At 37.4% G+C, this 23,385-nt stretch overlaps 1 pseudogene; it reads right to left on the bottom strand.

Moving 5' to 3' along the window:
• Nucleotides 1–564: 564 nt before the first annotated feature.
• Nucleotides 565–16,348, bottom strand: LOC113075927 (protein GREB1-like; annotated as a pseudogene).
• Between the last annotated feature and the right edge of the window lie 7,037 nt (nt 16,349–23,385).

Here is a 23,385-nt window from a genome sequence, read left to right as displayed (position 1 = left end):
TAATTAATGCACCCATCCTGCCCTACAGAGTATGATGATGAGGAGATGTGTTGTCATAGAAACTGCATTTATCAAAATATTACTATTAATAAATTCAGTTTGTGTAGGCATGAACAACTGAGATTTTTGTGAACTGCAATATACAAACATTATTTGGAAAACACTTGGAACAACCAGTTTACTCATACAATACAGCAAATATGAAGTTTAGTGCCCTCTGCTGGACCCTTTTAATTACACAAGGAAGCTCATGCATCTGTTATGATCATAGATATGATAAAGAACACATATGATTTTTAAGCCCGTTAAATCATAACCTTCAGCTCTAATAAAATAGTAAATGTTTTCTTTTTAGTATCTCTACCACATCACTTCTTAACTGGTAAAAAAATAAAAAATAAATAAAATTTCTATAATTACCGTGTAATTAAGCTAATAGTCTGTCTACAAGAAAACAATCAGTAGTAATGGAAAATTGCTGTAATTAAGGCAGAGATTATCATAAATAAATCATAACAGTTAAGTGACAGATATTAAAAGTTTTGTTTCTTTATAGCACTGATACTCATTTTCAAACATATCTTTATGAACTAAGACCAAGAGGTTTACTTTAATAAAATGCATGCCCAATACACAAGATTTATACTTTTCTTTCAGGGGGTAAAAATATGACTGTTCTGCATTCATGTGTTCATACAGACGTACAGCAGTACAAGCAAAGCATTGTTGAGCAGAGGTTGTAAAGATTCGAAATGTAAGACATAAGTACTTTAATACCGTTACGCCTTCATCCACACGCCAAACACAACTACAAAAATACTCTTTTCTACAAAATACTTCAATGTGTTCTTTTAACACTTCATAACTGTGCATTAAGCTGACGTTAAAAGATCTGTATGTGACAGAAAAAAAGATTAAAATGCCAAACAATAAAACACAGAAAGTGTTTTTTTTTTTTTAGAAATGTCACAGACTCATGGTAAATAAATACATTTTAAACATTGATAGGTGTGAGTAAATCCAGTTTTGAGGGTCTGTTTTATATTGAATGTAATAATCAGAGACTTTTCCTGCATGATCTTAAAAAGAGAAAGAAAACAACAACAAGCAAGCAGTAAATTTAGAGCACATCCTGTGCATTATTTACAGAGCTACTGTTACATACAGACAGGACAGGTGATAAGACCAAAGTGCTGAGTCTTCAGGCTTTGAGAGTCATATGTGTTTTCCTGTAAGGAAAAAGAGAGGCTGGTCCTCTTTAGCATTGGCAGTCTGAAACTCATCACTGAGACGAACACGCCACTCATCCTCCAGTTCCAGCCGAACAACAGTGTGACGTAGAGAGCTCCGGTCAGGACAGATCACACACAGAGTTGTCCCTGGAGCAGAAAAGAGCAAATGATGACTTACACAGAGGATCATTTCCTAATGTTTTCATGTGCTAAGTGGACAGACAGATTGATGGATTTATTATTTTTCTGCCTGGTCTTTACCTTTCAGGAACTGGAACTTTTTAAGGAATCCAGGAGTCACAAAGGAATCACAGAAGTATAGGAGGAGGCCACTGAAGAGCAGACCAGTAGTGCTGAAGTTAATGGAGTGAGGTTTGGAGCTGACAAAACAAACAGTCACCTGGGAACAGAAAAAAGCAACAACAAAAAAAAATTAATGTGAAAGGAAGCAGCTAGGTCACACAGTAGCTATACAACAGGTAATCCTTCATTTTCAAACATTAAAGCAACAAGCTTTTATTTTGGCAGAAAACTGCAGGTAGCCCTCAAAAAGCTTCACTTTAGTTGACAGCAGCAGGTTTATTTACTATGTTGTTTACAAAATGCACTTTACAAGCAACCCATACTCTGAGCACATGCAGAGATGGAGTTCTGTGATTCTCTCTGAATCATGTAACACATCTATTTATTTCATTAAATTGCAGTCTTTGTGATTTGATTTCAGTTGAGATGTTTCGGTTATATTTCAATTAATTCCCCAGCTCTACACCAGTCTACTATGGAATGTTTTAAGCTAGTAATAGTCTGTTGAAGTACCTCTGGGCTGAGGTTCAGGTAGCAGTCGACAGAGAGGACCGGGTGGCTGTAGTTTTGGGCACTGAGGGGGAAGAGGCGATGGCTGGTGTGCTGGAGGTATTTCTCCAGGAGTAGCTGAGCTGGTGTGGCCAGGAACAAGTGCTTGCTGTCTGGAGCACAGATGTACTGTGATGGCTGGATTGTGGTGGGGACATCGGTCATCTGTGGAGAATTCAGTTCAATTGTTTTATTAGTTTCAAGGAATATGACTTTTATCATACATCTATACAGTAAAGCATGAGTACAGTTTTGGACGTTTGCTAGAAACTTACCTTAGTCTTGATGATAAAGTTCCCATATCCACCAATGGCGATCTGCTTCTTCATCACGCTGAAGTTGTTAAACCTGCAGATGAGGAGCCCTGCACTGTGGGCACCGAGGTTGAAGTCCACATCATCACATTTGAAACTAGTGTGGAGAGAGCGAGATGTGAATATTTGGACAATAATGGAGGAAAAAACAACCAGATTAGTTGGACTTTCTCTCAGGACTCACCGGTTCTGGTTGTACTGCGCATTTTGTGTGAGGTCCACATTAAGGAGCAGGAAGTCATGTAAGTGTCCACGCGAGAAGGGCTCTTCCTGCTGTCCGGCCCCACCTCCACGACTGGACCACTTCCTCATTCCACATAAGCCATATTGAGTAACATCTGGAGAAGACTCTATGTGTTGAAGAACCTGTTTCAAGGACACATTTCTTTCTGTCCCTGCGGTACCACTGAAAGACATACAAATACACAAATTAAGACAGATGATCCAAAACAAACTTCCTATACTTCCTGATCAATGAAATTAAATCAGTCTGTTGTGATGACTGGATATATTTGTATTTATTTATTTGTAGTTACTTTAAGTTTTAATGTTATAAATAATAATCATAATAAAAATTATACTCAAAAAAACTAATTTCAAAGCTAAAAAAATACATTTAAAATTTTCTTTCTTTCTTCTTTCTTTCTTTCTTTCTTTCTTTCTTTCTTTCTTTCTTTCTTTCTTTCTTTCTTTCTTTCTTTAAACGCCATACCAGCTTCTAAGGCTATATTCATGGCGAGAATAAAGTGCAATCAATCAAAGGAAGAAAATGTCTTTTAAGTGTTAATTCATTTTAAGTATTAATGCACCTTTTTGAGTCCGGCATCTTTTTAGAAGATGAAGTTAAAAACATCCTGGGTTTTGCATGTAACCATGGTTCTCCGAGAGGGAATGAGACGCTGCGCTCCCTAGGGGGCATATTGGGGAACGCAGCCTGCATGATGGGTGTCTGAAGCATGTGTGCTTGTCCATTGGTCCACCTGGCCCATGACATCCTAGGCTGGGGTACCTGGAAGTTCATATGCAGGCAGTGTAAGCTCTTGCCACATGGATGCACTGTTTTCTTTCAAATCAAGTAACACTTTTAAGCCGCTAATCATGCAATCCAAGGTCTCACTGTGCTTTGACAGCAGCGGCACCCGAACTGCGAGACACAAATACCTGTCACTCATCACTCAAGAAGAGAGACAAATGCGAACAGAGCTTCTCATTGGAGACACTGGAGACCAATAGACTGGCGTTGTTTCACACGTGCTTCAGACATCGGTCATGCAGGCTGCATTCCCCAATGTGTGGAGTTCACCAGAAGGGGAACTATGGTTGTTAATAAAATAATAATAATAATAATAATAATAATAATAATAATAATAATAATATATTATTTATTTATTTATAATACTCACAAAAAGTAATTTTTAAGCTACCAAAAATAAAACAAAAATAATAAAATGAATATATGAAAAATGTAAAAACAAAAGTGTAAATAAATGTAAATACAAAATGAAGTACCTTTTTGGATCAATATCAACACTGTTCCACATCACACAAGAATCATCTGCAAGGATGATGAAGGGCCAGACATCTTATGGCCGACTGCCATGCTCCACTCTCCGGCTCCGCTCTAACTCCAGGTTATGATAAGACAGCTCTTTAATCAGAAAATGAGCTGCTCCTGAGAATGTGGGAGAAAAAGCAACTTTATTAAAGACCTCACTGACATCAACATCAATTAGACAGTATGATAATCTACTGATGGTTACCTATTCCAGCTCCATTGAAGATAGTGGGTAGGACAAGCATAATATGGTTGGGCCAGTATTTTTTGTAGACGGCCATCTCGTACTCTTTAATCACTAGAATATGCAGGTGGGCGGCTCCTTCCATGGCATGATACAGATTAAACAAGCCGTGCTCATGGCGACCGGTGGTGGGCATGAATATTGGACTTTTGATAGCATCAGGATTCTGCAAGCATCAAATCTAGCTTTAATTGTTGTTATTTTTATTACATATTAGTCAGTAAATATTCTGGAACTAGTCAAGCTTAGTAAACTAAACCCTTTAGAAGACGTTTGCTAGTTTGTTTTTTGAAACTATTAAGTGAAAATGTAGTTTTCATCATGCAGTCATGGCACGTTTGGCATCTACTAGTTGACTGCTGGTCAGTACCCAATCGGAAGTAAGAGGCAGTCTCATGCTCTCCAGCTGGCCTCCTGATTGGCTGAAGGAGAAGTAATGTTCTTTGGATTTGGGAATGATGAAGTAGAGCTGGATTTCCTCTCCCAGTAGAAGGTGAGAGAAAGTAAAGGCATGCAGGGTGGACTCGTACAGCTGCAAACAGATAATCAACATCCCAAAATACAGTCAGACAAAAATACATAAATTATAGATTATTCTATGGAGTAGAATTTCAAGGGGATCATATGATGCGATTTCAAGTTTTCCTTTCTCTTTGGAGCATTACAAGCTGATTGTGCATAGATAAGATCCCTGAAATTTGCAAAGACTAAAGTCTCAAAACCAAAGAGATATTCTTAATCTAAGTCAAGACTCTGCCCCCCCCAACACGGCTCATTCAAACACGCCCCTATATAATTATGTGGAAATATTTGCATAATGCCGCCCAAATGTTTACGCAAGTAAGACTGTGTGGTTTCATTAACCACAGTTAGTGTTGAAGCAGCCGTATCAGGGAGATGCTGTGTTTCTAAGCGAAAGCAAAAGCACTTTATTTGGCCTTCTGAAAGTTGATGCATTTAGGAATCTGTAGGGGGGGGGGGGGGGGTGAAATGCTCGTTTTCACTCAATATCCTGTTAATCTTGAGTACCTATAGAGTAGTACTGCATCCTTCATAACTCCAAAAAGTCTTTAGTTTTATTGTATTTATAAGAGAAAGATAGGAGAAAAGAGAATGTAAGAGAAAAACACGAGTGGCTGGAGGCGTGACGTGTGGGCGGAGCTAAAGAATCACACGCGCCAGTATGCTTTTGCGTTGAGAGCGTTTGGAAGCTGTGACACCGTGAGGAAAAAAACATCTAAAACAAACCATGGCTAACAGTCAGATTCAGCCGTTTATGATCCAGAATCAGATCCAGATGCTGAAATTTAACAAGAGCAGCATCGGCAACGACGTCTCTATGTGGTATGTACTGAAACTGTATATATTTGCTTAGCGGTTTTGGAAAATGACTAAGTTCCACTTTATGTCGTCTTATTTTTCTTTTTTTTTCTTTTAAGCTTTACATGTGGAAAGTGCAGTTTGATGACAACATTGCATGTTGTTTACTTGATGTGCTTACGTGCCGATAGCTAAGTTAACAACACAGAGATATTTGAAGCAGTTTTACTCACCACCTGCGGTTCCAACACCACGATCGTGACCCTTTTTCGTTGGGACTGCATTATCTTTAAGAAATAAACGATGTGCAAATCCGGCGTCAAACTGGGCCTTGTTTGTAAAACAAGCATCTTCGAAATGCAGGGAACAAACAAAAACACTTGCACAACTCCGTCGATGCTCTGTAAAAATAAACTCCATCCACTAATCTCTTAATGCTGGGTTTTTTTTTTGGTAATCTGTGCAGGGTTGTCTTGCCCTGGCAACCAAAAACACATTTATTTTGTGACAATTCGGTCTCTTGCTCTGGTCAGTGAATGTCTCTGCTCTGCTATACGGGAGCGCGTGCTCTTCCGGCAGAAGTGCCTTAGGACCCATATAAGGAAATTCCGCTCCATCTAACGTCACACAGAGCCATACTCGAAAAAAACTTTCCGAAACTTGTGACAAACCGGAAGATTTATTTTTGGAACAAAAATACTCCTTCAAACGTACAACTTAATTTTTGGAACTTTTTCCATGTTTAGCATGGGAATCCAACTCTTTAACAGTGTAAAAAACTCAGTATGCATAAAATAGCATTACACCCCCCCTTTAAGATTACTTACAAGTTACAACAGAACAGCAATGCATTTTATGGATGACCGTTTCATGAACCCAGGAGAGGAGGTAATTCTGACTTTGCTACGACAATCTCGCACTTCTAATCAGCTACTATATGTGTGTTTTGTTTTTAGTTGACGTATTTGCTATTGACTGTTCAAAAAAGACTTGTTGGAAGAGAAAATGACGTGTTTGAGAGAGGCGTGGCATAGAGGACCGACTTTAATCTACAGTATTTGAAAAAAAAAAAAATTAAACATTGAAGCATGTGAACATATTCAGAAACATCAAATACACAAAAAAATGATCTTTAAAAAAGCATTATATGAACCCTTTAATACTACCATTGACCAATCAGATTCAAGTATGCATGAGAGAGCTGTGTCATGAACTGTATTGGGGCTCACCTCATACTGCAGATTAAAACCCATATACTGATGGCACTGCTCACAATGATGTAAGCTGCATATTTAGAGAGTTTTATCCGTGCCGTTCACCTGTGTAGATACATATTTTCCTGCCTCCTGGAGTTTCCATCTAAAGCAGTAAAGACAAACCAAACAAATTTCAACAATACTTACCTAATAAAATGACCAGAACTACAATAGTAGAGCTCAACTAAACCATATATGATTGTCTTGATGGTCTCACCATTTAAATTTGGAGTGTCTGGTGAGTAGACAGAGCTAATGTCCTCGTATTTAGGGTCATGGATGGTGTAATCAAAGGGCATCCCACGCATAATATCTGTATTGGGCCATAATGCAACGGCCATTAAGTCTTTCTCGAAATCTGGAGAAAGAAATATAAAACTTCACTGATACCTATAGGACAATCAGACAGATTTAAGACTTAAAGCAAAAATGAAAAGCAGCACTAGTATAACATGATTTTGTTCTTTTTAGGGAAGTAAAAACAGCAGTGCAATTGGACTACTCTGAATCCTGCACAAATTACTCTTACGAGTTGCTTCTTTTCAGTCAATAAAAAACATACAGTGCAACCAATGTAGTCCGAATTATTCTTATGAGTCTATACTTTTCATTTAATCAAGACCTTACAGTGCAATAGTATAATCAAACTGATTCCCAAATGAAAAATGTGATTCCTTTCAAGTTTCATCCCTAAAGGACACGTCAGTCAACGCTTTTTGCTCTATTAGTGTCCATTCATACATATGCAAAATAGAGAAGGAAATGGGAAGACAGGAAACACAAACTTGTGTAAATTTCTCTGAATTCCAAAGTTCAAGTTGAAGTGGTGAAATTGGACCTGTGAATCTGTATCACGTGAAGATGTGTGACCAAAAGATAATTAAGCATTAATATGTGCTTTATAAGTACTAAAAAACAGCCAATATGCTAGTAATATGCTAGCAGTACTACTTAGAGGAAGTAGTACTATAATATAAAGGATATCATGACCTAATGGTTAGAGATTTGGACTCGTAATCCAAAGGTTGTGACTTCAAGTCTCGGGCCGGCAGGAATTGTAGGTGGGGGGATAGAATGTACAGCACTCTCTCCACCCTCAATACCTTCACCTTGGTGCCCTTGAGCAAGGCAACAAACCCCCAACTGTATTGGGCTGTATTGGGCCATAATGCAGCATGAATGGCTGCCCACTGCTCCGGGTGTGTGTGCATGGTGTGTGTGTGTTCACTGCTGTGTGTGCACTTTGGATGGGTTAAATGCAGAGCCCAAATTCCAAGTTTGGGTCACCATACTTGGCTGTATGTCATGTCACTTTCCCTTTTTAATACTTACTGCAGTTGATGTTCTCCTCATCGTAGATGTCCACCTCCATCAGTCTGATCAGCATGCGAGAGAGAATACCCAGAAACTGCAGATATGCCCGTCTTTCCCACCTGGACACACACAACAAATTCCTATTTTAACCCACCAGCCAAATACAGACAGTGGCATCCAGTGTTCCAGATGCTCGTTTACCTGTGGTGGCCCACACAGCAGCAGTTTTCGAGGGTGGAAGTTATCAGTGCGTCCTTGCGCTCGGTTACTGCTGTACTGCTGGGGTTTGGGGACTGTCCACTGGCGATAGTACAGCGACTGCTCGGTGCAGGTCATCATTTTGCTGAGGACAGGTCTAAAGGAGCTGACCCACTCTACTGAAGAGTGTGGGAGGAAGGAAGTCGACTTGGGCAGGCCACTGGAATCCATTGTGGAGATGAGGTCGTAGACAGCCTTAGGGAGCAGCACCACAGGTGGGCGGCTGAGATTGCGTGCCCAGGAGCAGCTCTGCCGTAGAGGAGACGCCCGTGTGGACGAAGACCAGATGAAGTGGATTTGGATTGCCGCCTCTGGTTGGGCTGCTTGTCTTTATCCAAAGGTGTCCAGTCAGAATGGAGGTGCTGAGAGCCAGCTGGGGAGGACTGGTTACCCAGTCTAGGGAGATCGTTGTTTACTACAGACCACCAGAGAGAGGTACGGTCAGTAAGTATGTATGTCAAACCTTTGAATTTGCTTGTTTCAGGAATCTTTTCGAAAGCAATGCCCCACTTCACCATCCCAAGTCCCAAATCCCAAAACACACCTGTTCTGTTTTATTAGTATTAAAGCAAAATTAAACATACCTCTCAGGTTATCAGTTTATTTGATTAGTATATCAGTTATAATCAGAACAAAATGTTTTGAAATTGAAAGAATGATGTGGCAACTTGCAAACATTTGCTCAAAGAATTACAATCACTTTTGTTAGTCATGAGTTTAACTAACAACCCAAAGTTTTACAATTAAAGGACAACTTTTGCTGACAAATAAACATGGTCATCTGGGTCCAGGTAACATGAGAAATATTAGACATTGTACTTCTACATATACTAGAGACATTGAAACAATACAAAACTGGTTGAAAATCGGCAAAGTCATCCTTTAACTTGAAATCGATTAGATTTGGATATGTTTTGATTCATTGTGGTTTGGATTTCTGGAAATGTCCCTGAAGGAAGAAACAGTTCTACCTATGTGAATATTGCGGTCATTGAGGTGATACTCCATTTCCTCTTGTTTCCTTACATGAGGTGCTGATGGATAATGAGGAGATGCTGGAGTCTCAGGAGAGAATCCTCTTCCTTTTCAAAAGCTGTGTTTGAAGACTGTGTTAAAACACAGATGAGCTGACTAATAGCTTTACATTCTTATTCTCTGAGTATCTGAAGGATTGGGCCAGTTGTGGTGTGCCTTGTCCATGTTACCATCTAATTTAGTGTTTACATACCCTCATCACTCCTACATTTAAAACAAAATGGTTTATGCTCAGTTTAGTAAATACTTCATGTTTTCTGGCTTTGCCATACTGACCATCCACTACAACCTCCTCCTCGTTGTCAGTGCTGCTGAGTTTTTCAGGGTCACTCTCCGACAGGTCGCAGCGTGCGTGCTGGCCATCTTGTTTTGTCTTCAGTAGGTATGCGGCCAATCCCAGCTCCTGCTCGAGAGTGGTGCGCTGCAGAGGCCAGCAGCTGATAACACGCAGGTCACAGTACTTCAGAGATCTGAGGACAGAGGAACAACATGGTAAGCTTAAGTATAAACCATGAAAATAAAGTAAAGCTATTATTTTAAGATCTAATCCCAAGACTCTTGTCATTTCCATGACTTTTCCTTCTCTAGTCATTTGTGATTACTGATTTAATGAATAATGATTTGAAAACTTGCTCTGACAACACAGGAATAAATTACAACTGAAAATAGATTAAAACAGAAAGCCATTATTTTAAATTGTAATAATATCTCTCACAGTATTACTGTTACTGTACACAATATTACTATAGTTTGGATCAAATTAATGCGAGCATAAGAGACTTCTTTCAAATACTAATGAAAAAATCTTACTGATGCCAAACTGTACATTTGAATGGTAAATTTATTTACTATTTTAACAAATTTTAACTGTGGTAGCTATGGTATTTTTTGCAGAAACTATTCTTACGTTTTAAATTTTTCATAAAGGTCTAAAAATTCACTTTTATAAAAATTTATATTTGTTTTTCTCACAAAAGTTTATTTCAGAAAATTGCAATTCAACTTGGTGAGGAGATGCACATAAAAACTTAAGAGACAAGTGGAAAAACTCTCTGTATCTCTAAAAATGGGAACCTGAAGATCTGAAGCAGAAAGAAAGTGCTGCTTTCACTACTTTTTCCTTCTCTAAAGAAAATGGCAGAAGTGGGTGGATGGCTTTAAAGTTTAAAGACTTTAGCCTTGGGAGTTGTATGTGTAAGTGGGGGCTGGGGTCATTCCACGCTCCACATATAAAATAAAACCAAGCAGACGTCCAGTAGAAGAGCTGGAAACAGAGCAATGAATCAGTCAATGAATGACTGCCCTACTGTGGAAATACCGCTGGCCGCGTGTGATGATTTGATACTGCGAAAAGTACACCCCTCTCTCCTCGTGTGATAGTATCGCCCCATTAGCCTCTTCTGAGTTTATGTCACCCCTTTTCTCACTGCAGAGATGGTATCGCCTGACTTTACCGCTTGAGCGGTGCTGGTTTGGAAAGGCCTCGAGAGTTTATGGCAGACCAAGGCATAAGCGAACTATGCCAGGGCCCCTTGGGCCCCTTGGCCATCAGGGGGTCCCTAAGAGTACATGAAATGCTTGGTTTTTGTACAAATAGCCTATTTGGCAGAGATTATTTACATTAACTCCACCCACCAAAGTGCAAATTAACACCTGGCCACTCTTGTGGGTTTGATACTGTTACAATTAAAAATCACAGAAGGTAAAAACATTGGTGTGATGTAATCAACATGGCTACAACAAATAAAACCAATAATGGGTGTGTTAGATTTATAGTGTGTGAATAATCAAGCATTGACAATATTCAGTCGTATTGGTGACACTGAAGAGCACCCAGATAAAATTCTGCTTAGGGCCCCATAAAGGCTTGGGCTGGCCCCGGTTTATGAAAACAGTCAGGTGTGTTTGAATGTTTTTTTTTTTACTGAGTTTTTCATAAACCATGCAAACAGACCCAAGTGTATGAATATGTAATTTATTTATGTGACAATGGATTGTAATACAACGAGCATGCATACAAACATAAGTGCATCCATCAACTCTTTATGGCCATCTGTTGGACAAAGAGAGTTACAACACAATCTGTGTTTAGAGTTTTCTTTTCTAACACAGGTCCCTTTCAGTAACTGATACTATATTACCACTTTACAATATATTTGTTTATTCAAATTAATTAAGGCATGAAGTAAATTAAGTTTTTAAAGCATTTCTTTTTTATACAGCATAAATTAATGTTTATAATAAGTATAAAGAAACATTCAGTTACAACACAACTGAATTATAGGCTGCTAAAAGGTAATTTTAAGTTCATAGGTGTATAGAATGTCACAGTTTATATAAAAGAAATTGAAATATGCTGCTTGACTGCTAATTATTAGATTCTGACCAATTAAGCTGGAAGTCAAGTAATCTTCAGGCACATCACATCCCTGTGGAAATACTGTAGTAAAACCATGGGCTGCATTTCTGCCCTAAACACATTCATAAAACTTGAAATGTTTAATGTGTATTGACCGAGATGATATGATCATAAAGCAATACATTAATCATATCTCTAAATTAGATAAAGATTGTTTATTAAAGGGCAAACACTCTTATATTTCTAATTCCTTTTCTATAATCCATGCAGACTTTTATAGTGCTGAATGCTGTTCTGTGGGCCTGAAGATAGGACAGGTATTTCTAATTTACGCACGGTGATTACCAAAGTCATTTTAATGAATATCATTGCGATTTTGCAAGCAGTAAAGCATATCATTACCATTAGGCTTTTACACACTAGCTTAACTAGGGATGTATTCAGCAAAGCCTTAACAAAGTCATTAAATCCATTTAAAAAGAGCCTTATTTGAGGAGCAATAAAAATTTTAAATATTTTATTACCGAAAGAGTGTTTAACAAGTAGCTGATTAAATGCCAAAGGCAGATTATCTAAGTTTAACCTTCAGAAGAGAAAATGATCAGAGTCTGCCTCTGGCATTGTTGTATAGAAATATCTATCCCCCATTGTCCCGCCACACCTGAAGTTGCAAATGGCCTTTTGTTGAGGCAGGGAGGAAAATTATGTGATTCAGTTAATGACTGTCTTAGTGTGGCACATTGTATGGACAGTATGGAGTGTTGGGGGCTGAAACGGATTTCCTTATTTTTAGGAAAACCTATAAATTAGTAAAACTATAAAGAGGAAACATACTGTAAAATGCATGTTATTATTATTTATCAATTTAATTATGATAATACAATAAAATATTGTATACAGATATTGCTTTATTTTAACCTATAATTCTATCTGGTTTTGAGTATATGCATGATAAATACAAGTATTTTTCTTTTTTTTTTTTTTTTTACAACAAAGTTGCTCAAAATGCCACTCACGGTTAGTTAAAAAGTGCTTATCTGCATTCAAAATACATTTAAACTTAATAATAAATATACAATCATCTATGAAATATGACTCCTTTCTTGCTGACTATTCATAATTATTATTTTATTTATCTGATGAGTGCTGTGGCTTTCAGGGTTGCATAAATAAAGAACAATGTGACAGCTGACTCTTAATTAAGCAGGAAACACCAAGACCAGATCAGGTCCGGACCACCAGTTCAGTAACACCGTCTAATCATGCACTTAGTTTGTACTTGCTCATTCATTTATTTAAAATATGGTAATTAATGTAAATTAATAACATTGATGAATTGATCCAACAAATAAGCAAAAGTATTTTCCAAAACATTGTGATTATAAATGATGGGACTTTTGCGAATCCCTGTTAAGCAACACAATAAGTCCTACCAACTGTTAATTGCTGTGTATAAAGAATCATATCTAAATATAAAAATATTACTGTTGTTATAAATTCACTTGATTTTAACACTGGGATATTGTGTCTGTAAGCAGTGTGTCAGGTGCTCTCAGTCTCTCCTGTGAGGCTATGGCTAGATGATGAAGTATCAAATGTTAGCTGGCCTCTGTGATGAAAGTCTGAAGCAATAAGGTCCAGTAGCTAAAAGGATCTGGTTCAATAGCGATTTACCCCTAAACTGCTTAAGGGTATCTCACAGGTGCCAAGAAGCTTTTTATTTGATACAGTATACAGTAGTATTAATTCAGGTTTCTTGTTTTCATTTTTATCTCAATTTATATCGTATGCTGTGAGTCTCCCTGGGAAAACATTGCCTCAAAGCGCTGTCATATGAAATGAATAACAATGGGTTGTTTGACCTGGCTGTAACAAGGTTAATTATATTTTGCCTTCTCTCTTTTCAATTTTTCTGCCCGATGAATGAGTGATATGTGAGCTCTTGAATATTTCAAGGTGAGCCGAAACAGAATAATAGCTAGCAGTGTTTTGAAATACTTCATGTCACTGTGATCCGAATGTAATTAGGTCTAGGATTTTTCCTCAAGCTTTTAGCCTGGACTGTCAGGCATGCATTTGATAACACGGTCCACATATTTTAAGGTTAAACTGAGTTAACTTTTGCCTGCAGAGACACAATTCATTGAAATAATTGGTCACTGCCATAACAAAATGGAATATTGCAGTATGCAAAATAATAGTTGGCCTCAGAAAACTTCCAAAGTGAATGCTGGGTGACTTAAAATGATTCAAGTGAATATATTATTATTAATACAATTAATACTATTATTAATAATATTAAATTATCTTAAAAAAAATATTATTTTTATAAAAAATAATTAAAAAAAAACGCTAGAAAAAAATGTTGAATGGGACAAAAACACTGCTAACAATAAACATGATGTTTAACAGATTTAAATGTGCATTAACTATTTATCTGCATTATATGCCTTTATAATTGTCTCAATAATGCACATCAATTAAGTTACCAGTTATTTGTAGCTTATGTTCTAAAAAAGAGCAAAAATAAACGTAAATTGTTGCACTTTAAGCTATTAAAGCCTACACAGCAGCATTCTTCCTTATTGTCAATGGGTAATTAAAGTCCAACACGCCATTGGTGTGACGCCTTTAATTGCCCTTTTAAACAAAATACATTGTAATTAAGCGCAGGACGCGAAGGGTGGAGGGTGAAGGTGACAAACGGATGGCAAATGATCTGAGGATACGCGGATTTGATCCACAAGTTTAATAAGATGTCATGCTCGTTCTCCGCCTCGCTAGCGTCTGCTAATTTCGGCGCGCGCGAGCATTCTCCGGAGGTATATCAGCGCGCACGGCCCAGAGCTCCCACACAACTCTTTTTTCTTTTCTATTCGGAGAGAAAACAGACTGCATTGCCCTGCAGGTATCGCAGGCACACGCTTTCACCTTCACTCTTTCTCTCCGGTCAAGTCCCAGAAGAGACAGAGAGCGCGAAAAACTTTTGCTCCTTCTGCCCATTTTTCCGCGCGTATGCCGCGCGCAGGCAACGGTGCGTGGCCTCGCTCAGCCTTATTAAGCGTGGAAGGTGATATTTCACCCTCAAGGAAATGTAAAAAGATAGACAAGTGAGCAAAGCTAATCCTGGGATGAAATTAGCAGGCAGAGTCCGGGGCCTGCTGGAGATGATGAACGAGGTTGAACTACCTCACACAGGCACGTGTCCGCTGGGATAATTACGCCACTGCTCCCGGGCTTGAATCTGTCGGCGGGACTTTTTGATGGCTCTATTTCAGTGAGAGTCTGTGAAATACATAGTAAAAGCTATTAAAATTGAAATTGTTCTTGGGATGGTGCTGGGAGAGCGGGCTATTGACCCGATCGGGTAGTGTTTAATAAGGTGTGCCTTGCGTGGGGATTGCAGGGCGCTCGGCATGTCTTTGACAATTTCGCGCGCGCGGCACTCACTCATACTCATGCTCTCCGGTCATCACATTCAACTTTTGCAAGTGAGACAAAATTAATAAAAATTTGTATTTACGACTAAATGTTATCGATAACTAGACCACTCAACTGACTTAAATGGGATAAAAATTCCGCGAATCTTCTCCTAAATCTGATATATAGCGTTGTTTCAATTACATTAGGTTTATAAAAATGTATATGCAGTTATTTTTAAAGTTCTACAATATGTTAATATCTTTAAATGGATATATGAATTCTTAATCTACATCATCATTCAATAAGTTGTTTTAATGATACCACATGGTTACATGTTGTAAATATATTTTAATTATTGTTATATCTAAATATTATTTACTAAAATAAATATTAACTATATAGCTGTTATAGTTTTCTATATACAATTTTGTGATAAAAAATGATGGATGTATATATCAAACAAATACAGCCACAGATTAAAATAGCTGAAAACATGTTTTGACAGAATAAATAATTGACTGTAAGAATATTTATCACGTAGTATTAAAATGTGCTTAATTTGGTAAAATCTCAGTTAACATCATTCAATTCAAAGGCCAATTTATCTATAGGTTACACCAAATAAGTACGTTTTAGGAATCATACCATAAATAGATCTTTAAGATAAAAATACCACAGTTTGACTATTGCCGGTGTGTTATGGTTTAAAACCAAGGTGTTTGCGTTATTTTACACGCTTTTACCTTACGCAGTCTATGGCTTTTATCCAGTCAGGTGTCTTTAAATGACTAACCTAACCAAGTTAAACGTACACGGCTCATGGGACCACGTCATGATCCGTTATCGCTTTACTGATATACCAGATTCAGAATCTCTTCTACAAAGGCACACAAAAGACAATATTAATGCAGGTAAACATCAGAGGACGCATTGCAAACATCAAGGAGATGTTTGTGCATACGCTGCAGTTGGGAGGGAGATTTTACTGGAAATAAATATGAGAATCCTCAGCGCTTTACTCTGGGTGGAGGTGGTTGGGTGCACATGAGGATAAAGCACAGTAGAGTCGCATCAGGCTTTGACCAATACGCTGACCCGTCTCCAGGGGAACAATGACTTTGAACATTTCTGCACCCGGCCCTGGCACCTTCATTGTACGAGCGATGGCGCCAGCAAACCTATTCATCACTTTCCACTAAGTTACCTACTCTTTTTATTTATTTTTTAGTTCACAAATGTAGGTGGAGAGTAACGAATGCTGAGAAACGCACATGAATTTACTTCGCATATAGGCTACACAAAAACAAACAGATCAGTGTGTCTGCTATACGGGGAGTTTGAATCTTCATTAGAGTTAGTCTATCAGTTAATAGTTACAAAGATGTGAACCACTGAATGACAAATGACATGATTCGTTTTTTTTTATGTGCTTATGCATTTTAATATGCATGGCACATAAATCACCAATAGGCTTATATAAAATACAATATAAATAAGCGTATTCTTGGATAAAATTGAAGAACGCTTTGGAAAATTTGTTGTTTAATATGACCAGCAGAGGGCTCCCCCTACCATGAAATGGTAATTATTTTTTTTCACAAGCACCTTTGCAAACAAAATAAAAAATTACCTTTCAATTTAGAAAAAGCAAAAACTGTTGTTTAGAAGGATGGTCCCACTAATAATTTATGGAGTCTTGCAAAACTCCTGTCTTTTGTCCTTGGAAAATCGTTTAAAGTGAAAATATGCAAGCTTTCACAATGATACACTGCATGTGCCTAAGTTTTGTCCTTCTACACTTCTAAACATTTTCAAAAACCGAGTTGTTGGTTTTTTCTGCAACATAAAACTACTGCTTCTATAATTGTGTGTGTGAGAAAACTAATTTAAAATGTTATAGTTTTGGTTGCTAAAGTTCTAAATGCTGACAGAGGTATTCTCGTGACATTTTTCTTCCGTAACATTTGTTTGCATTTCAAATTCCCTGTTAATCATATCTGTTTATTTGAGTTATGACAGGGCAGTCTATTTGAATCTTACTATTATGTTAAAAAATGTCTTCACATAAAAAATGTTGCTTTGTTTTCAGAATGTTTGTGGTTGAAGTCAAGCTTTTTCGTTTTTTTCTTTTGACAAGTCTGCATGTTTATGCAAATGAAAAGCTTGTAAATTGTATCCATCGTAGTTTTGTGGGTTTCCACAATTTAAGCTGCCTGGTAAGTGTCTACCTTCAGATATCCATATCCTTGGAGAACTTTTTGCTCATAACATTTCATTGAGGATTACAGTTGTTGATAGTGCTTAATTTAGTCAAAAATTAACAAGGAGAACATAATGTAGATTAAACGGAGACGGAGTTGAAATTTTGTTTTGTGTGAAATTTACATTGTTAGGACATTATTATATTAAAAAGCACGTACAGTTCGCAGGTAAAAACTAAAATATAAAGACACATTTGTGTATTTAATGTTAAATGTTAAATGTGGATGATGATTAAAAAAAAAAAAAAAAAAAAATGAATTTGTCCAAATCAAGTCAAAAACTTTCCCTTAGAGATGGATTCTTGTGGACAGCTGCCAGTGAGAGTAGATGAGAAAGTGGGTTTGCGGCTCCTGCCACACTTAGCAGTTACGCAAATCCAATTTAATTCCCTCTCATATGCTCTCACAGGTATCTTTTGTCCTTTAATCAAATTCTGTTTACGGTTGAGGCAATTATTTCCAATTTACCCACTTAAAGGAGAATGAAAGTGGTCCACCAGGAGACTTGTGGAGAGGAGGGGTGCAGTGCGTGAAAGTACACTACTTGCAGACAGGTAACCTCTAAAAGAGCATTTTTGCTTTATCTATGCTCATTTCCCTCTGCTATGATTTAATTTCCCTGCCTTTAAACGTGACGAATTACTGCTCTTGTCTTCACTTAATGCTTTTAACAGATCTCAGTAAACTGCATTAATTGCATTAATAACTTGAGCCCATAACCAGGTGGATAATCTCCCAGCTTTACTGCTTTAATTATGCAATAATCAGTGCAGCGGTTGGCCCCGTTCAAAAGCAGCCAGGAGCGATACCTCACTCATACTTCGTCTCTCACCGCTAGCCCATATTCTCTATGTCACAGCCAAGCTCCTCTTTGATGAAGCATGATGAAGGGCACTAACTTTGTAGGACAGGACAAAGCTCAGACATATGGCCAGAATCCCCCAGGTGCCATCTTCAAGAGGCATGGTCTGTGATCCTTCCACAGCTCAATGCTGTTCCATGCTCAAACTCTTTCCTCTTGAACATATACCATTGGCTCTCTTATGCATGACCAAATTGCATTTTTTGGTCTTGCATCAAGTTCCAGAACCTTTATATGGTAAAAGGCATACAGTATGGCTGGCTAAAAAGCTGCACATTCTGTGAGGGTCTTAATGGCTTAATGAGAATGTAGAAGCTTATCAGTGAGCCGTATGCTCAACATGGCAACATTTCATTTCAATATTTACATTTGTTTCCTCAGTTTATCTTATTAAAGGCTTTAGTAAAATGTTTTAGGCCAAGAAATAAATATCTACTATTCAATTTCATTATTATAAATCAAATTAGCACTTTCCAGTGCGCTAATGAAGACAAAGTGAAATATGGATGTTTTTCTCATTGCATTCGATACCAATTAAGTGGCCCATTTAAAGCTAATTAGCCTCTAAACTTCAATTTGTGTCAAGCTATTCACATTTATTTTGAATTTCTCTGCAGTCATATATTAGTTTCTGAAAAAAATCCAATCAACAGACATTGGTTTAGAAAATATTCACAAATGTTAGACTACTCATAAACAGAAAGCACACTCAAAACTACTGAGACAAGCTAATAGTCTTAACACCAAAATTTGTCTGACAGTCTTCACATCAAAGTGCATTTCTAGTCTTTGAGAATTGTATTTACAGGTACCTCAACATTTGTCAGGTCCTTTTATCACCTTTCCCATTATAAAAGCTTAAATAGACATCATTTTGATATTAAGGGCAATGTCAACCCTGACATGCACTTTCAAAGTCAACCAAGTAAGTCAAATAATATTTTAGCTAAACTGACAGTTGTAATTTGAGCAGTCAGTTAGGCAATATGGTAAACGCTCTCACTGGAATCTCTTTAAACAGTCAGAATCTGTTAAGACAGATTTGTGACAGCCACAGATATCTGCAACCCTGGTTCAGTTTCATCACTTGACATTTTCACAGTAGGTGCTGGTAATAACACAGAGCCATCCAAGATTAAAACAAGCACACTGATGCATGCTTATTCAAGTATTTGATGTAGCTGCGCAGTTGTCAGTGTTGGGGAGTAACTTAACTGTAAAAAACTGTATCTGTAATCTGTTACAGTTACTGAGAAAGGTGTAATTAAATTACAGTGACTAAAATATGAGACACCGATGTTCAAGGAGTTTAAGACACAGAATAGGAAACATGCTTATTCAATAATTTTATTCAGTAGTTTTATTTTTTAAGATTAACTGTTTTTTCCAAAGCATTGTTAGACGCCATTGTTTCCTGGCATATTTGCTAAGCAAAGATTTGATTTCAAAAACAGTATCATACTGTAGCTACTAAACTATCTTATGATTTATGTATGAAACCTGTATTTAACCTAAGAACGAACTTTGGGAGAATTTTGTGGTGCCTCTGCTTTAAAATAAAATTTAAGTGGACCTTTGAAGGATTGTGAAAGTCTGACAGTAATCAGTGTTGAGTACTGTAAGGTTATCCTAGGTTTAAATGTTTGAAAAGATTAACAGTTGAAAACATTAATTATAGAAATGTAAACATATAATCAAAAATAATGTAATCAGTTACATTACTTCAATAAAGTAATTGAAATAGTTCCACTACTTATTACATTTTAAATGGGATAACTGTAATCTGTAACCTATTAGATTTCCAAGGTAACCTTCCCAACACTGACAGTTATAGTGTGTGCCTTTAGACATGCAAAACACTCCTGAGGTTTTACATTCAAGCCCTTCCCCCCCTTTCTAGACAGTCAGTGGGAAAGAGTCATATGGTAATTCTTCTGGATGAGTTTTTGATGGCATGCCAGCAGTTTTCTTTTCTGCTGAGTAATTTTCCCTCAATAAAGTGTAATCCTCCTTTCGTCTGACTTGCTGCGAGCTTAACACTGCCAGAGAGAAAGCAAGAGGGACGTGCCCAATATTTTGACATTTATAGATGCCATGAATTGGAGAAGTGACGCCTAGTTAAGTGAAGCTTTTTTTTGGTGGAGAATGCAGCTGTTAAATTATATTGTCAATGGGTTTATTAAGTTACCTTCATGAGTATGCAGGAATTGATGAGAGAATATTTCACTTGAAATACACATATAAAAAATTTGTCAAATTAAATGGACTCCATTTTAGTTAGATTCATGTGTAGTTTATGAAATCTGTGAGCACAAATCTCATTAAATACACATACATCTAAAAAAGGTTTAGAGTCAATTTACTGTTTTGTAAAAATTAGGAATTAAAATGAGAACATTGGGTGCAAAGAAATAAAAATATGGGTAAAATTTGGTAAAAAAAAAAGTGATCCAAGAGTTTATGATGTATGGATTTAAATGTAACGCAATTTGTGTAAAACATTAACATTTAAATGTTTGATTTTATTATTAATTAGGTAGATGACCTTTTCTACATGATAAGTGGTAAAAGGTATAAAAGTGAAATAATGTAGATTTACTGTACTACAGTATCTACAGTACTATGGCAAAATTGGTCACAGTTTTCATGTTTTTAGTAGCAAGGTGGTTATAGATCTCATCTGTGAAGCTGATGTTATAAAATATTGAAATGTGATATATATCACACATAAAGCGTTTTATAAGTGGTATATGTTGCTTTCTTAGAGTTAGCCATAAAATGTCTCAAAATTCATTTGAATTAAATTATTCTGTAAACCTGACATTCTCCAAATAAAAAAGACAATATTTTCAAGTGATTTGATCTCTGACAAGAATAGACAGAAAAAACAATTACGGAAACATCTGCATGAAAGGATGGAGCAGAGGGACGTGTTTTATCACTCCCATGTGCACCCTCACTCTTTCTCTTAGCCCTTCACCTGCTCTTCTCCTGGAGGGCTACAAATGCAGCGCTGATATGCATGGAGCTCCACAGTTCCCCCTCCTCCATCATCCAGTGGCAGGGGAGGCAGGTTCTCTGTGTCGACTCGACATGATCGATAGGCTAGGGGATGCTGTGGTTTGGGTGGCTAGTAGGGTGCAGTTATCAGGAGGGTTGACAGGTTTGCTATAGCTTGACACTGGTGCTCTGGTGGGGTGCATGGCGTGAGAGTAAAAGCCCCATCACTACGGTTCTGTCACGAGGGTCCTCTGAACTACAGACCACAGAGAGACCTGGCAACTGCCGTCAATTTTGCTGTGAGGTCATTTTTAAATTATTTAGATATTATTTATGAACAATAACAAAATCCTAAAAATTCTCGCTTAAATTATAGCCTCTGTAAGACTATGTTATGATTGAAAAATAAATATTAATAAAAACTTGAATAAAACTCAATGTGAGTTTCATTTACATTATGAAAAAAAATACAATGGTTAATTTACTGTATAGCCAAAAAAGGGGGTATTCATTTTTAAGATAACTAAGAAATTAGTTTTTAAACATAAGCTTGATAAATGAGGGCTAATGATATCTAGATGTAAATTTAATTTATGAAAAAGTGATATCCATTTTAGAGATTTAGTAACAATTACATTTAACAGTTTTATTAATATATGACCAGTAGATGGTGACAAATGTAATCTAAATGTAAAAATTAAGGGTGTAAAGGTACGCAAAAATCAAGGTTCGGTACGTACCTCAGTTTTAACGTCACGGTTCCATTCATTTAGGTTCATCCAAAGTGTAAAGTGCAGCATCAACACTTTCAGTTTTTAGGCCTGCTCAGATTTCGTTATTGCGTTGGCCCGATCGGAATTAAGAGCAAAGGTCTGTTTAAATGCGGACAGGAGCTGCGTTTGAATTACGGTAATTTTTTTCCTAGTTGTAGTGATGTTCACACTCGCATGATGCCTTTTGAAAACTTTAGGATCAGCTGCAGGGCAGGATTTGCGGTGAACGCGGAGACTTCCGCCACTTAATTTGTTCGTGTGGAAACAGGAAAATGTACCTATGTTCCGCACGCAAAATATTACATTCGGTCATTCGGTACACACGTGCACCGTACCGAAAGCCCTGTACCGAAACGGTCCGGTACGAATACACGTACCGTTACACCCCTAGTAAATATATATAATTTTCATGTTATGTGAGCAAGGCAGTGTAATGCAAAAAACATGTGTTGATGTGTTAGAATGTGTTGATCATGGTGCAGCTTTGAGCAGCATGTGATTTGGACATGCATCTGCCGGAGGGCTTGGTTTGCGTAGTAGCAAGTGGTGATTTTTTTTATGCAGTTTTGCATGTTTGAAATACGATGGTGAAAAATTTAATCAGAGAATTCGGGAAGATATAGTGGTCACATGGGAGTTTTTTTTCTATTCTAGTGTTACTCATGTCACTGTACTGTAATTCACAATAAGAAAAAATCACAGAATAATCACATATTATTACTTTTGTTTAGAATCGAATTATTTTAATAATTTTATGCTGTAATAAAAACACTTTGAAGTTTACTTTGAAAATCCAAAGCTCAATTACTCAAACTCTCACTAGACAGAGCACTTGTAACTATAGGAAACATTAGGTAAAGAGAAAGAAAAAGGGAAACGTCCTACTGAAGAGGCACAGGGCGGTAGCCGGGAACTTTGCGGGATTTGCTGGACTGCAGTATTTCCAGTGGAGTGTTTCAGCAGACCGGGTTCTGGGGGGCTACTGTGTCCAGAGGGGATGGGTGCCACTGAGTAATGGCACTATCAGCTCGCCGTTGTGATCCATCATGCACAGCGGCCATGACCAGCACAGGAATCACAAGCACAGCAACATATCATTACACAAGGTTATCACTGCCCCATTACAAGCCCTGATCAATCTACTCTTCCAATGGGCCCTCCGCTCTCGTTTTCTTCCCTTTTCTTATTTTATAAAATTATGCAAGTAGTTTAATACTTGCTAAATATTTCTTTTCGGAAGGGCAGATGCAAAGGCTATGTAAGTTGTTGTCTGGCTTTTACAGACTGATGTTTTAGTCCTCCTTTCACTGCTTTTGACAGAACAATG

Source organism: Carassius auratus, unplaced genomic scaffold, assembly GCF_003368295.1.
Source record: "Carassius auratus strain Wakin unplaced genomic scaffold, ASM336829v1 scaf_tig00018063, whole genome shotgun sequence".
In the NCBI taxonomy this organism is placed as follows: Eukaryota; Metazoa; Chordata; class Actinopteri; order Cypriniformes; family Cyprinidae; genus Carassius; species Carassius auratus.
This window is presented reverse-complemented; position numbering and strand designations above follow the sequence as displayed.